Raw genomic sequence first — 18,148 nt, 5'->3', positions numbered from 1 at the left:
CTGACCACAACCAAACGTTTGATGGTTAATAGATAACAAGTTTTAAGTGTTACCTTTATTGTCTTTTCAAACACACCATTACTTTGTGAAACATTAAGTAAACAAAAAGAACAAACACAAAGAACTGTATAGGACAACTGTTTTGCTGGACTGACAGCTGGACAGACAGATAGACGGACAGAGTTAAAACCTAGCGTCGGTACGGCACTAAAAATCATAGTGGAGACGCAAACAATGTCAAAGTTAGTTCGATAACAGTGATAGTTTATAGCTGATTGTTTCTTACAAATGGCCTTCACCTAATACAAATAAAAAGATTGAATAGTTGTATAACGCGTAACAGTGGGGAAATAATATATAGAGATATATAATCTCATTCAGTCAGAGTAAAATGGAGAATATATTCAAGCATAAGAAATATAGCAAAAATAAGCTCATAAAATGTCTTCATTTTTTTCAGTTATTATTGCTCAAGCTTTCTCTCAATGAAACAACGACAGAATTCAAAGACTCGAATCACTATAAAATAAAAATATTACACGTATCGACGGATTTTAAAGCTTGCTTATAAATAATCAAATAATCAGAAATAAATATAGTATTAAAGGACGATAGTATTAGTTTCTTTTCTTCATTCTATAATAAGTTCATGATCACAAGCTTATCTCAAAATAAAACTATATTTTTTTATAAATATAATGCAAGTTAATTTGTAAAGAAATGCAATGCCCATCCCTATTTAGGACGTAATTAAGAATCTATTGCTTGCATAATATATGGATAAGCAAGAATGAAAGAAAACTTGGCTCTCTGAAGTTTCTAATTAACGAGGATAAAGCGGCAGGTTTCTAGGATGTCGCTGTGTAATTGAGCTTTGAGAATGATTTTTATAACCGATGTCATCAATTTAAATGTCAACAAATTGATTTTATCTCGCGAGAACTACAACAATCACCGAGGCCGCTGGAATACTAGACGGAACAGCCAATGCGCAAACTTGTTAACATGAGTTGTTCGTATTGCACCTTTTTTTTTTCTGGTAGTAGAAATCACCGACCTCTAGAATTAACAAAACCATGCAAGGGCTGTATAGCCAGTCAATGTCGTTAAACACTTCCATCACTAGAATTCTAGAATTAAATACTTCTGGTAACATAATCTCAAACTATTTATTGAATAGACCGATAAACATTCAGTTTTCTGTAATTAATGAATGTTCTCAAGCTATAATTGTAAGTGTATGCTGATTCTTCTAAAGTTCTTAAGGGAGTTCGCTTCTCAGTTTCAAAGTAATCAACTTTTCAAAACACTTGTTTATATAGATAGGGGATTAATAAAGGAATCCAAAGAGCAAAAAAATATATATATAGGTCACCGTGCTTGTTTTCGAGATATTAGCCATTGGAATTTTGGCGGGAAAATATTCTCTCTTGACTTTTCAAAGCTTTATCATTGACAAGTTGAGGTTCTCAAAAACTGTTGAAAAGTAATTAAAATTTTATAAGACTTTTACAGATGGCTTATCATTATACATGTAAAAGATTGACAAAAAGAAAAACGGGGGTCACCGGGCAAATTTTTTCAAGGCATTCAAATGGGGAAAACCAGAGGATTCCGAAAATCTGACAAAAAATCTTAAACATGACAAGCCAGCTTCCTTAGATTTTACCACCTCGTTCAAATCTGTTTTCAAAATTAAAGGTGGGCGTCAAAATGCACTAGGTGACATGCTATTTAGAACACTTTTAAACATGGATTAGAAGTTGTAAGTGTGCTACAATCTAGGTTCAGAATGACAGCTTTATACTTTGTTTGTCGTTAGGTTTTTGCACCTTGGCGAATTCCCAATCTTTTCCAGCATAAGTACAGGTCAATACCAAAATACGAAGGTAGCTAAATATATACTCAAGGTCAAATTTTACCATTACCTAAACGTCTTTCTTGACCATGCTCCGTGTTGATATGTCATTTCATTTTCTCCTTACGATCTTTGGAATCCTATCCTTTGAAACTGGAGATTTAGTGCTGAGTGTGTTTGTCCTTATTCAACCTGTCCCTCGGTGTAACAATTTTATTTCAATATAGCAATTTGGACTTGTAAAAGTTGCTAGTTTATAATTTATTTTAATCTATTTTCATGTTGGAATACATTTTACAGCCATGTATTAGGAGTGGAAGACTTTAAGGTCGTGGCAATAACACCGCTCATTTACGTAATAATTCCTATTATTTAAAAGATGGTAGCAATTCAAGTTTACACTTATTCAACCAATCAAAGCATGAGTTCTAAGGTCAGTTATTACAGTATTTTTTTAGTTTGTATCAGATGTTATACGATATAGCGCGGAACTCTCTCCTCGTGTTTTCGGATAAAGTATGTTCGATTCGAAACCTCCTTGCATTGATTAAAAATTTCGTTCCTTCTCATGAATAACCCTGTAGTTCGACATCCTAATATTGAGTTAATTCCCGCCTTATACTGCATGAAACTCGAAAATGAAAAAAATGAGCACATTTTCCTCATTGTAACGTAAATAAAGCTCGCATTTACATCATGCTCGCTCAAAGTATTATATGAAACCTTTATGCTCTAGGAAAAGTCTATCTTTCTATTACCGACTGTTGAATCCAGAATTTATATTTTTCGACAGGTGACCAACTCTGTGGTAGGACATCCTGGTAATCGAACAAATAAGAGATACATAAGAAAAAAGTTAAACCAAGCTTCCAGTCGACAAAACGTTGGGGGAAAATAAATTGTTTTGTGTTTACTTTACATGACAAAACATTGGAAAACAATACTCTTTCCTCCCAAATTTCACCGATTATATATTTGATTTTTACTTCTTTTGGTAGCTCTTAATTGACCGAGTACTAGGATGTTCTACCAAGGAGTCGGTAACCTGTCGTAACTGTATGTATAAACCAGCTAGGGTCAACAGTCGATAATATGAATATAAAGTCCCTCGGTGTAACAATTTAATTTCAGTATAGTAATTTTATTTCAATATAGTAATTTTGACTTCTAAAAGTTGCTACTATATAATTCATTTTAATCTATTTCCATGTTGAAATACATTTTACAGCCACGATTTAGGAGTGGAAAACTTAAAGGTCGTGAATATAATACTGCCTATATATGTAATAATTCCTATTATTATGATGGCAGCGATTCGAGTGCATACGAATTACACCGAACAAAAGATTGATATCTAAGGTTAGTTATGACAGTTATTTGTATGCCCCACCTACGATAGTAGATGGGCATTATGTTTTCTGGTCTGTGCGTCCGTTCGTTCGTCCGTTCGCTCGTCCCGCTTCAGGTTAAAGTTTTGTATCAAGGTATTTTTTGGTGAAGTTGAAGTCCAATCAACTTGAAACTTGATACATATGTTCCCTATGATATGATCTTTCTAATTTTAATTCTAAATTAGAGTACTAGTTTTTACCCCAATTTCACGGTCCACTGAACATAGAAAATGATAGTGCGAGTGGAGCATCCGTGTACTTGGGACACATTCTTGTTTAAGTTTGAATCAGATGTAATACGATTTAACTGGGAACGCCATCTTCATGGTTACTTTTGAAGCTGCATGAAACTCGCAAAAAAAAAGAATATACATTTTCTTGCTAACAATGCAAGCACATTTTTCCTCGTGATAACCCAAATAAAGCTCACATTTATACCATGCTGGCTTAAAGTAATTTTAAAATATGTCCATATGAAACTGGGCCCTACTATACTAAATGTCAGTCAGTGGCTGTTTACTCTAATTATACTTCGCTCAGCAACAGTATACGATCTTGCGTAATGCCCAGAATAATGTGCACAAAATTTCATTGCACGAAAATTTTAAATTCTTCCAGAATATTTGTATGTAACTAAGATTACAGTGAGCTCAATAAAATTCAATGATTGTCTATTTAGCAGTGCTCGTCCCAGTTATTTGAACTATCATTTGTCTTGTAAGAATTAAATGACAATGATTCCATGTCATGAACTAAATCTGACATGTACATTTGTTCAATTATCTACTTTCAATCTATCACACTTCTATGACAGAATCTCTAACCATCCAACTCAGCTTTTAATTTGCTAGTTTATATGGATGTCATTGTCAACAACACAACGTATTATTGAAATAATGACATTTCTATTGGAATAATGAAGCAGCAATTGTGGATTTTATACACAAACAATTATATATAAAATCTTAATCTCATCAATTCATTAATGTTGGCATCTTGTAATTGTGTATTGCAAAGCGCCAGTACTCGTGTACTTCAGAATTTGTTAAAATAAAATTTGAATACTTGTGTACCGATATAATCATTACTATATGATTGGGTTATTTATGTCAATGGGTTTCTACGTCTTTTATCCATATCAATATTGTGAAATAAACTAATTTTCATTTAGAGAAAACGACATTATTGAGCAAATACTTGTCAGTTAGAAGATTCGGTTCCACGATGCTTTGTACTGGACAATGGCATCGGATTAATATCAGTTTAGTCAAACTACAAATAAAATGTGTTTGGCGTTTTCCCTTAGTAGCTACTGGTAGTATTTATGAACAATATGTTTTTAGTTTATCTGGAAAAGTGCGTTTTCTATCATGAAAAGTTTTGCTAAATATGATTTCCTCTTAAGTTTACATCTCATTCAAAAATTTGCTCAATCTAGCGAATACAATGACTTGATTAAATAAATGACCTTTCCTACAATTTTCAAATATTCAAATATTTTTTTGGGATCCACAATTACTCACGAGACATTTGTCAACATTCGTGTCTCGGCATCAAATACGGAAACGATTCATGTCATTCCAGTAAAATGAATAGTCCTGTGTTAGTATGATTTCCTCTTTCTATTAATGGAAATCATGATTCCTTACGAGTTCAAGCTTACTGAAATAAATGAATGAAATCTTATATTCTTAGCAATGAGTGACCGGAAGGAACTAACTAATCAAATCATAGCAAATTTAACTATCATGTGACAACCCGGATTATCTATAGTTCATGACCTCTTGGATGATGGTTATTAATGTGTCCACCATTTAACAAAAGAAAGAATAACGAAAACCAATGAACATTGATCTTTCGACTGATTTGCCTTCGAGTGCTATTGAGTTTAACCTAAGATATTTTGAGGGTTTTTTTTTATCAGAAAACATCTTTCAATACATAAATGTGTTATTTAGAAGGCTTCCGATCAGTTTTGGTAATGTCGTTCATTTTTAACTGACACTTATGTTCCTCAGATCAAGAAATATTTGAAGTGGTAATTGCTAGTCGGTATATGATTTTTATCCGAAAATACTCATCGAGTTCTAGCACACTCGATCCTTACATCATACTGTTTGATACATTTGAATACGTAAAGGATATCATGTACTTATATAGGTAGAGTACTGTTAAAACCTAAATATGGAATACAACACAAATATTTTTTACGCAGATTCCTTAAAACTAATCACAACAATTGGAAACGCCCATGCAATACAATTACTAACTATATAACACAATATACATATAACAACAATTTGATGAAAAGAATCGTATTAACAGGAATACTTTTAATAGATTATTGGAAACAGGAATAGCAGTTATTAGTATAAAACACAATAACAATTGTATTCGAATCAAAACATCTTTTCGCTAATTACAGGGATTAACAACTGAAGCTATTACTAACGGCACCATCAGGCAAAATAATATATCACTTATTGTTTCCTTATAATAGACATAATAAAAATAATATAATATTGCTGGTTAACCGACATGAAATAATTCTATAAGTTGTCATAAACAATGTATGTATATGTAGAGTGCAATATATTACTGTATTACCGGAGATCAAACACTGGAAAACTGTCCTACAATTGAGCGAAATTAAAATACACACGGACAAATTGTTTTTGTTAAATAAAATAATATTGGCGATGAGTCTTGTATCGATGTTAAGTAAATTGATAATTTCATGTTTGATTTATTCCGGAACCGTTTCTTATAATGAACATTCGTGCAAAAAGGTAAGAAGATGCCAATGATATTACTTGAACGAAACTAAAGTTCTAAATGGACACGAACACAAGAATTGTATAATGATAACGAGGCTAAGAAATGTCGATAAGGAGTAAATAGGTCAACTCGATGATCACGGTCATATTTTAATACAGACCACAACAGAGAATTCATTTTCCGTTGCAAAAAATCTAACATATTTTGTATTTTTTTAAATAAACATGAACGGTTTCATTGCCAACAAATAAATTGATTCAAGTCAACTACTGCAGTTATTTAAGCGATAAGGGCAGGGATTCAATGGTTACTTAAATTACTACAATTCACTATCCGAGTATCGGGCATTAATAAACAATATAGAATTGACCAAATTGTATTGTATTTCTAAAACCGCCCTAACTATGAAATAATCAAACATGTGTGGCAATTTTGAACAATTATATTGACATTACAGAAGCGACTTTTCTGATGTCTTGAAATCACCAATTCATGATCATCACCGCGTATATCATTTAACCAAAATTATCATACCACTGAAATATGCAAACCAGACTGTTAATGCGGTATGAATATGAATTTTGCTTTGTACAAGATTTATGTGCTAAGCTCAAATCTAACGTGGTTCAAGACTTGAGACGTGTCACACTCCCCGGACAATTTTGCCATTCATTCTTCACTCTAATACTTTTAAATGTCACGTGTCGTTTACAGAGAAGCACCAACTATCAATTTAAAACGGCTAGGATTCTAGTTTGACCAGGCAGGGGATAGAATACACGACCCGCCACAATAGAGGCAAGAACACTTCTATAAAATTATATATTATTATAATCACGTTTTAATAATATAAATATATAATAAAAATCATTTTCTTTATAGTTGCTTAAAAGTGTAATTATATAACTGTATCATATTGAGACAGTTCTATTTGATTGATATCCTCTCATATCGACAGATATCAGCGTTTGCTTTTGATCAGAAATTATAGCATTTGGAAAATCACTGGAAAAGTGGGATTATTATTCATAATTGGTATATTATTGATCTTGACTTCTATTCTTATATTTTTAAGTCCACTCGTTTTAAGAAGCAATCTAAAGTGCTAAAATTATAAAGAATTACAGTTTTCTAATTTGTAACATGTTAATGCTTTTCTCGGCATCTTAACCTTCTACATACACAGTTGAAAGGAGCAATATGTCTTATAAGATGTTTTTTTAATGATTTGTTGATTTATAATCTCTTCCGCAAATGACATGAACATTCGGGTGATCTCTTGAGGTATTAACAATCCATTTGCAATGAAACGCGATGTGATGTAGACATAAGGGAGATTTAATTTGCCAGAGGATGTTTTTCTAATAAAATTGAGAATGGAAATGGGGAATGTGTCAAAGAGACAACAACCCGACCAAATAAAAAACAACAGCAGAGGGTCACCAACAGGTCTTCAATGTAGCGAGAAATTCCCGCACCCGGAGGCGTCCTTCAGCTAGCCCCTAAACAAATATATACTAGTCCAGTGATAATGAACGCCATACTAATTTCCAAATTGTACACAAGAAACTAAAATTAAAATAATACAAGACTAACAAAGGCCAGAGGCTCCTGACTTGGGACAGGCGCAAAAATGCGGCGGGGTTAAACATGTTTGTGAGATCTCAACCCTCCCCCTATACCTCTAACCAATGTAGTAAAGTAAACGCATAACAATACGCACATTAAAAGTAAGCCGATAATGTTCAACTCCCGTCTTCTAGTTTGCGTTAAAAACTAGACTATATAAATACTTTGTACTTTATTTGGCATTTATATTTTTTTTCTCTCCCGCACCACCGACGAGTCTCTTGTAGGAGAAACGCGCGTCTAGCGCAAAAACCTATTAAGTTTCTTTAATATTTAAGCATCTGTACTATTTATCTATATATGTTCTTATGCATAATAGACTGAGTTTTATCACTTTATTTTTATTCTTGGTTTATTTTTGCAATAAGTACTTATTTATGATGCACGCCGTATCCCAATGAAATTTTGTTTCGAAAACAGAAATCTGATTTGTAGAAAGTATTTTTTTTTTTAAATCTTTATTGCAAAATTACACCAATAAGGGTCAATCAATACAAACAAACATTTATACATTTTAAACACAATGCAATACAATGAATACAATACAATATAATATAATAGAACGTATTTTAAGAGTTCAAATTATAAATTGATATAATTACATTAGATGTATGTTTCATTATGATACTTTATTCTGATTGGCTAACTGCACATCACGTGTTATTCCGTAAGCAATTGTATTGCTCAATAAAACTTTTTATTCATGATAACACGTGGTCCCACAATAAAGTGCACAGGTGAATTAAATAAAACAATAATAAAATTCGTGTTTTCATGATAATTGCTAAAACAAATGTTATTCTAAGTATTGAATGCTTCTTTTTGCAACTTCATAGGGTTGTAAAAGCGTTAACCGTGCGCTCATTTTTAGTATGAAGCGCTTCCGCGCCTCATACAAAATATACTTCGGTCAACGCTTTTACACCCCAATGAAGTTACAAACAAGAGCCTGTGTCACTCACCTGTTACTGTATTTACCGATGTCGGCCATCTTGGTTGGTAGGCGGGGTCATTAGACACTTTTTTTAAATAGATACCCTAGTAATGATTGTGGCCAAGTTTGGTTAGATTTGGCCCATAGTTTTAGAAAAGAAGATTTTTATACAAGTTACAAAAAATGACGATAGAGGACAATAACTCCTTAAGGGGTTCTCTGACAATTTTGGTCATGTTGACTTATTTGTAGATCTTACTTTGCTGAACAGTATTGCTGTTTACAGTTTATCTCTATCTATAATAGTATTCAAGATAATAACCAAAAACTGCAAAATTTCCTTAAAATTACCAATTCAGGGGCAGTAACCCAACAACAGGCTGTCCGATTCTTCTGAAAATTTCAGGGCAGATAGATCTTGACCTGATCAACAATTTTACCCATGTCAGATTTGCTCTAAATGCTTTGGTTTTAAAGATATAAGCTAAATCTAAATTTTACCCCTGTGTTCTATTATTAGCCATGGCGGCCATCTTGGTTTGATGGCCAGGTCATCCGACACATTTTTTAAACTAGATACCCCAAGGATGATTGTGGCCAAGTTAGTTAAAATTTAGCCCAGTAGTTTCAGAGGAGAAGATTTTTGTACAAGTTACAAAAAATGACAAAAAAAGTTGTTAAAATTGACTATAAAGGACAATAACTCCTTAAGGGGTTCTCTGACAATTTTGGTCATGTTGACTTATTTGTAGGTCTTACTTTGCTGAACATTATTGCTGTTACAGTTTATCTCTATCTATAATAGTATTCAAGATAATAACCAAAAACTGCAAAATTTCCTTAAAATTACCAATTCAAGGGCAGCAACCCAACAACAGGTTGTCCGATTTGTCTGAAAATTTCAGGGTAGATAGATCTTGACCTGATCAACAATGTCAGATTTGCTCTAAATGCTTTGGTTTTAAAGATACAAGCCAAAATATGCATTTTACCCCTGTGTTCTTTTTTAGCCATGGCGGCCATCATGGCTTGGTTTCATGGCCAGGTCATCGGACACATTTTTTATACTAGATACCCCAAGGATGATTGTGGCCAAGTTTGGTTAAATTTGGCCCAGTAGTTTCAGAGGAGAAGATTTTTGTAAAAGTTTACGGACGACGGACGACGGACGACAGACGACAAGTGATGAGAAAAGCTCACTTGACCTTTCAGTTCAGGTGAGCAAAAAAAAGGATTCAATTCTTAATTATAAAACACAATCATGACCATGTCTGACATGGGTCTTGACCCCCTCAGTTCTAAAGACATAAAAACACGGGGGAATGTACATCTATTAATTCGTGTTAAAATGGTCATTTAAAACACCGCTTGGGCAAAATGGAAAAAGGAAATTTATCTGGATGAGAATATGGATAGAATTAGGCAAAAACGCACAATACAAGCAGACTTTGAAACTCATACAGAAAATAGTTTGTTAGTATGGAATGTAATAAAATGGTTTAATTTGGTTGTTTTGCCGAATAACTTTCTCTGTGATCCAAGTGTAAACAGTCCCTGAAATTCATTGGTTTGTACAGAGTAGATCCGATATAGCTTCGGAAACATTTCGTAAAAATAAAGTTATAGATTTGTAATCTTATAGACCAAGTCTACACGGAACAGACAGCAACGTCGGAATGAAGCCTGAAAAAGTTAACGTAGGCTGAAAAATACATGGGAACTTGATTCGGCAAAAATAAAAATAAAAAAAATCAGGTCCCGTTACAGTCTGATTAAAGCCAGCCCCAAGTATCCACTTGCGTCTATAAACGCAAGTTGATAGTCGGGACTGGCTCTAGTCAGACTGGTTCCGTTACAAAAAAAAATCTCGAAATTTACAGGCAAACGACTGACTAATTATTATTCAAACGGCAGAAATAGACTGAAATAGCTAGATCTTGAAATCATTTATATTTTATATTCGTGATTATTAAGAAGAAAGCAACATCTCGACATTCAACGACATCAAAACCAAAGACATCAAGAAAATTGTGACTAATGCTAATTGGACGAGTATTTTTTTATTTCTAATTTGTAGTTATAGTTAACGTTGGGTCCTTAAATTGAAAAGTTTTGATAAGTATGTGTAGTATAATTATCACAGTAAGAGTTTAGTCTCTTGGTACATATTTGTTTAAGTCTTAAAACTTTTGTTCTTCTGGAGAAAATTCAAACCATAATGAGATAAGGAGGTGCGGTAAAATCAACTTTCCACCAAAGACAAAATGACGGAAATGTTAGCTTGCTTACATTGCTAGAATGAAATTCAAAACAGTGTGGCTGTGGCCATTGATTGACACATTAAATTCATCCATTGACTGGGACAATTTAGGTGAACGTTTGTATGTAACGACCACTGCTCACTATGTACTTTTTAAAGACACTTAAACTATGGGGTCACCAAAGGTTCTCAACACCTTAATAAAGTAATTCGAAAAATTAATCAGAAATAACACGATGTTTTGATTTATATCAATTATATAAATCAAAACATAAAGGTTATTCCTGATGAATTTTTCGAATTATTTTATAATTAAAGGCGTTAAGAAACCTTTGGTGACCCCACAGTTCAAATGTCTATCGTAGGTACGTCGTGAACAGTGGTCGTTACAGACAAACGTTCACGTAAATTGTCCCAGTCAATGGATGAATTTAATGTGTCAATCAATGGCCACAGCCACACTGTTTTGAATTTCATTCTACTTCCATTTAAACTCCAAATTACCTTTCCATTATATGAACTGCATTTTCAAAAATATGTTTTGTCACCAAAATCCTAATAGAGCACGTATCATCATATAGTTACACCCATGTCCGTTCGATCGCCAATCCCGCACTTCGTAGTCTTTTTGCTTTCGGTTTAAATTATGTACCTGGTGTACTCAAATTTAAGGTGCGCATATCGTCTACATTTTCTTTATTTTTTGTTCATTACGGGTTTCTGTATTAGGCATTTTGATAAAATATTTATAAAAGTCACGCAATCTAATTAAAAACTGATCTCTCATCGCTCCCGTTTTCTGATATGTCGCGTCGGAGATCTAACGAAACCCGCTTTGAGGTCACATGTGAGTGATCTCGTAGGTGTGTCTTTTTCGACCAATGAAATTGAGTCTTCCACGATCTTGAAAGTTTAACGTAAGGTAAAGGGATGTAACTCATTTTATTTACGACGAAATCGTCAGTCAAAATAATTCATAAACTTTTTTGATTGGCTTATTAACAGGTCGTCAAGTCATTTGCATATCATTATAAATTCATAACTTTTAGTTCACTCACATGTGACCTCAAAGCCGGTTTCGTTAGATCTCCCACGCGACATATCAGAAACAGGAGCGATGAGAGATCGATTTTTAATTAGATTGAAAGTCACGTAGAGTACAGACTCCGGCTTACTTACATCTCCAACATGTGGAATTTCAAGCTTGAACTTTTATATTTCGCACTGTTTTTTATTTACTTATAAAGAATGCATACATGATCTGTAAATAATTTTCCACAAATGACAGACTGTTCAACTTTATGAAATTTTGCATACAGTTTGCAATGTTTGTCCGACTTGCTGAACAATCAACTCACACATTTACACTACGCAGAGTACACTATACTAATGTGCGTAGCAAGTCAAGAATATAAGTTTTGAATTTTTCTTTGAGTTTGTTATTTTACTTTTTAGAATGTGTATTTTATCAGGATCATTATTTTCCCTCATAAGTTTCACAACTAACAGAATGTAAAACCTTTTTTGACTTGTGCATCAAATGTGTCTTTTATAAACAACTGTTTTCAAAATTGCAATGTACCGTCCCGAACATGCATGAACTATTTGCCACTGAACGTTAAACGACCATCAAAAACCAAGCAATTTTAAAATTGTTAACTGAATCATTTTTTTAAAGTACTTTATTTCTGCATGGATGAAGAAATGTCTTAAAGGATGGAATTAAAAACTCAGTAATTCAAATGAATCACACGTAAAAATTTTCATATTATTTTCACGTGAACTTTATAAAAATATGAAGGTATTTTTCATGTTATTTAATAGTTATCCCACGATGACGCGGTGTGTCAGTGTAAGATCACCCGGATGGCCGGAGGCCAGAGAGTGATCTAACACTGACACAGCAAGTCCGAGTGGGATAACTATTTTACATCCCAGCTGTTTTAGATTAGACGAAAAACCATTTACAATTCATAAAATCTAGTTTTGAACGCCACACAACCATTATAATATACTTTATACATTACTATATGTTTTATACCCTTTTTGACCCCCGAACACGATGAGTAGATATCAAACAATGTCAACTCGCCCCACTGGCCAATCGGTCCAACCTATATCGCCACTTTATGAAAAAAATCGCCCCACTCTTGTTTACCGACTTGCCCCACTTTTGAAAAGGTGTAAAATCAGGCTGAACAATCACTGACAACTCACTTATTAACGAAAAGGGTTTAAACCCCACTGAATAAAGGTCTGCCAACTCGCCCCACTTATAAAAATATCTTCCTTCCTTTAAGTATGTTTAATTACTGAAAAGTCGTATCCAGTCGTCCTGGAGTAGTGGTTGTGTCGTGGCTTGATATGCTAAAGGTCTCGAGTTCGAATCCCAGCATATACACTGGATTTTTTCTACGTGAATTTTGATAGATAGTCTTTTCCGTATAATTGTATATTTAATTAAAAGTTTTATAGTGGATTTGACATTCCCGCCAAAATGTTACAAAACAAAGGAAAGCATGCATAACAAAGAAACTTAAACGGGGGTGATCTGGTAGGGGTGATCCGGCTCAGATCACCCCTGTTAGAACAAAGGAGCTGGGATGTAATTTCACGGGAACTTTACAAATATATGAAGGGATTTTTCATGATTTTAATTAAATTTTAGAATAATGATATTATTTGAATAATCTCATTTTAAAAATTTACGTGAATTTAACGGGCGATTTATTCATGAACTATTATCATAAGATTCACGTGGAACCACCCAGTTCAAAAGTTTCAAGTATATGCTCGTTTGGTGTGAACATTAGACGAGATTAATGTTAATCCATGTGAGTGAAATTTCCATGTGAGCGAAATTTCCATGTGCAGAACGAAATAAATTATTGCATTACTAAGAAATTTACGAAACCCGACATGGGAAATGAAAATAAAATAAACACCATTCAGATCCCGACACATATTTTGTTTTCCATATCTCTGAGTAGGAATAACGTTACATTCTGTATTCAATAACGTCACACGTTTTCGGTCAGATTGATATGGTATCAATCAACTTTGAAGCCATTTATCTCAAAAACAAGGATGGTTACATGTGATTTTTTATACGTGTATGGATTTAGCATACAATACTGGATATTATGTTTGTTTTTGTTGTTCTCCACATATAAGAACATAGCCATCCATTGGAAAATCTATAAGGGTTAGCCGAAAAATAGGCATTTCCCCTATATACCTTTGTAAATTTGTCGCCAAAATTGAAGTTTTCCTATGCAAATACCAAGAAAACAAAAATGGTGACCCCCATTTGTTATTACATATTCCGATGTAACTCGGTTCAATGAACACGTGTGCCAAAAAGTTTGGAAATCGGGATATATGCCATTCGGTATCGCGTTACCTTAAGGGATTGTAATGACTTTTTATGTTTACTAAAACCGATGATGATTGGAGTTTTTAACGACCTTGATTGGCTATATACAGCCCTGGAACAGTCGGGATCTAAAATTCTACTCGAATTGTATGTGTATCATTTATAGCATTTTCCCGTAAGGAGTAATATGTCTTTTAAAGATTTTTTTGTACGATATGTTGACTTCTAATCACTTCCAATTGACAAGGACAATTTTATGTTTCCAGTATGATCTCTAGGGGAATTTAGAATCCATTACTAAGAAAAAACAACTGTTAAACATACACTGCTCCGAGTCAATGAGGTTCAACAGGTCCGTCACTTTTTCAGTGAAGTTGTAAAGATTTATGTACAATTATCAGCTAGAATAAGTTCAAGAACATTTTTAACAATATAAGTATTCAACCGTTATCAATGAAAATTGAATTCTACTGACTAGATGCGAGTGTTTACACAATAAAACAAACAAGAGTGCACACACTGAAATGTCTCGCCTTCTTTACTTATCATTGATATAATGTTGATAATACTAAATATAAAGCTTTATTACAACTGTCACATAAACTTAACATTAACCAAGAAAACTAAACATTGACCAATGAACCATGAAAATGAGGTCAAGGTCAGATGAACCATGCCAGGCGGGCATTTACAGCTAGCAATTCTTCCAAACAACAATTAGTTGACCTATTGCTTAAAGTTTAAGTAAAACAGACCAAACACAAAAACTTAACACTGAGCAATAAACCGTGAAAATGAGGTCAAGGTCAAATAAAACTTGCGCTACTGACATATAGATCATAAATATTTCCACACACCAAATATAGTTGATCAATTGAATATAGTATTAGAAAAAAAGAACAAAACTCAAAAACTTAACTTCGACCAATGAACCATGTAAATGAGGTCAAGGTCAGATGACACCTACCAGCTAGACAAGTTCACCTTACAATCATTCCACACATCTATTATAGTAGACCTATTGCAGACAGTATAAGAGAAACAAACCAAAACACAAAAACTTAACTATAAGCACTGAACCATGAAAATGAGGTCAAGGTCAGATGACACCTTCCAGTTGGACATGTACACCTTACAGTCCTTCCATACACCGAATATACTAGATCTTTTGCTTATAGTATCTGAGATATTGGCTTGACCATCAAAACTTAACCTTGTTCACTGATCCATGAAATGAGGTCGAAGTCAAGTGAAAACTGGCTGACGGACACGAGGACCTTGCAAGGTACGCACATACCAAATATAGCTATCCTATTACTTATAATAAGAGAGAATTTAACATTACAAAAAATCATAACTTTTTTTCAAGTAGTCACTGAACCATGAAAATGTGGTCAAGGACATTGGACATGTGACTGACGGAAACTTCGTAACATGAGGCATCCATATACAAAGTATGAAGCATCCAGGTCTTCCACCTTCTAAATTATAAAGCTTCTAGGAAGTTACCTAACACCGCCGCCGCCGCCGCCGTATCACTATCCCTATGTCGAGCTTTCTGCAACAAAATTTGCAGGCTCGACAAAAACCTCTGGTATTTATTTATTTAGCAATATTACAAAAAAATAAAACTAAATACTTAACTCCCGAGAAAAATTCAAAACAGGGAAGTCCATAAAATTTGACAAAATCAAACGCTACCAATCAACTGAACAATTTGTACAGGCATTTCTAGAAAAAAAATACCTTTAATGATTGACAAATTTTAGAAACGTATTTTGCAACATTGAAATATGTCTAAAATGAAGAAAACCCGTTAAAACTTAACTTACAGATAACTATAATAGCATCAATCATAAATGTATACAGTCCTTTCCATCATCAAATTATTTCACTGTTTTTATCTCCACAAAAATATTTAAATAAAAAGATCATTCATCATGTACTTTGTGAAACTTTATTACTTCGCGCAAAAATAATGTTTTCGTTCTTTCGTGTCCATAATACATGTCGTCTCTGAATATAGACACTGCGTTAGAAAATATGAATGAAAGTTCATTATTCGGTTATAATCAACATATTAATTTATTTGTATCAAGATAACGACGCATACTGTTCAATACTCTTTTTACAGTTTTGTACAAATTACATTAAGAGTAAAATGATACGCTATCACTTTCACTAAAAATGATATCATATGACTAGCAGACATCAACTACCCCCCTACGTAAAATGAAATTTTAAGAAAACTCAATATATGCATTTTTTTTTTTTTTTTTTTTTTTACTTTTTAAAAATGAGAAATGTGATTGAAGTAGCTGTTTTCCTATCCTTTCTATTGGCCTTCCTTTCGGTATGAGTAAAAGTTATCGACAGACAATTGAACTGAAACTAACACTCTTGTTGACGAACAGTCCTTCTATTGATGTTTAAGATGAGAATGGAATTGAAGACATATCTGAATACCCAAATGATTCATTCAACTACTAAACGAGTGGGTCGAGAAACAAAATCATTCCAAAATAATTTTCTGATTAAATGGAGATTATAAGGGCAAAATCGTATGGTATCTTTTTTTTTTTATTTTCCCATTTTATAAATAAATTAAACTTATGATAAATTGTATAACAGTGACGCATTAAGGCAATGACTTGTGTCTGATTTACCTAATAAAAGACGTTACACCATATCTATATAGAATCAAAGTGAAACATTTCAAAACATGTGATGTATACGAAAATAGCTTGAAATATAGACATACAGACTTCAGGATGTTGTGACCAAGACACTTTGCGAGTCTTTGATAACTCTGATGAGTACTTGGAACTTAATGTGAAAAATAGTATGTGTATGCTACATGCCCTGTGAAATGTAAGTCTATATATTTTTTTTCATTTTACTTCACTTGTATAATTCTTTTTTGTTTCGCTAGCAGTTTTTTTTTTATTTTAATCAACGTGTGGTTCGTTTGATCTAAGTTATTCATTTTCTATGTTCAGTGGACCGTGAAAATGGGGTAAAATTTCTAATTTGGCATTTAAACTAGAAAGATCATATCAAAGGTACTAAGTTTCAAGTTGATTGGACTTCAACTTCATCAAAAACTACCTCGACCAAAAACTTTATCCTGAAGCGGGACAAACGGACAGCTGGACGAACGGACGGACGAATGGACGAACGTGCGAATGGACGGACGGAAGGACCAACGAACGAACGAAGGCACAGATCAGAAAACAAAATGCCCATAAATGGGGCATAAAAAATCGTTAGCGAAATAAACAATACCCTCATATCTCGTGCTCCTTGTGCGAATCTTAAATTCGGCAAGCCTCGAGTTTTAAATGTGATGTTTTAATTTTTCCAGGAGACAAACAAAGATGGTTTCCCACTAGACACAGTGGTAGAATCTACTTAATACTTGCATGCTCATTAAATTGATATGATTTGCAATCGACTTTCTATAAGTAATAGGGTTTCGCATTGGTTTCACCTATAGTTACCATAAGCACTTAAGGAGTTAGCGCATAATTAAACATGAAATTTCAACAAAATAATTTAAACACCAAATGTCATACGGTTGTTTATCTATATGGTCAAAAGACGTGTAAATAATTCTTAATCCAATTGCATGTCTCCGAGCTTGGCATTTCAATTTGATATTTCTACGTCATTTTATTATACTTATTATCAAGAGAACGTTTGTAGCAAATAAGAAATTATATCTGTTCACGTTTGAGGTATTAACACTTCACAAGTCTAAGTAGTCTAAACGGGCAAACCTACGCCTTATCACGTGAACAAGCAATTATCCATGCATAACTCAGGATCATAAAAAAATACAAATAATAAAAACAAAGATGTGACGTATGATCCTTCTAAATGCAAGTCATCTATAATAATTGTATATATGCAGTGAACTAGT

General features: G+C 33.4%; 2 protein-coding genes across 3 annotated transcripts in view; one reads left to right on the top strand and one right to left on the bottom strand.

Moving 5' to 3' along the window:
• The window catches only part of LOC143072160 (focadhesin-like), a 292,655-nt gene that overhangs the window by 215,159 nt on the left and 59,348 nt on the right, over nucleotides 1-18,148 (bottom strand). The gene's annotated exons all lie outside the window — the stretch shown is intronic.
• LOC143072161 (FMRFamide receptor-like) overlaps nucleotides 1-18,148 on the top strand; it is a 52,478-nt gene that overhangs the window by 17,775 nt on the left and 16,555 nt on the right. The gene's annotated exons all lie outside the window — the stretch shown is intronic.

This window comes from Mytilus galloprovincialis, chromosome 4, assembly GCF_965363235.1.
Source record: "Mytilus galloprovincialis chromosome 4, xbMytGall1.hap1.1, whole genome shotgun sequence".
Classification (NCBI taxonomy): domain Eukaryota; kingdom Metazoa; phylum Mollusca; class Bivalvia; order Mytilida; family Mytilidae; genus Mytilus; species Mytilus galloprovincialis.
Note: the sequence above shows the minus strand (reverse complement) of the source record. Positions and strands in the feature narration are given on the sequence as shown.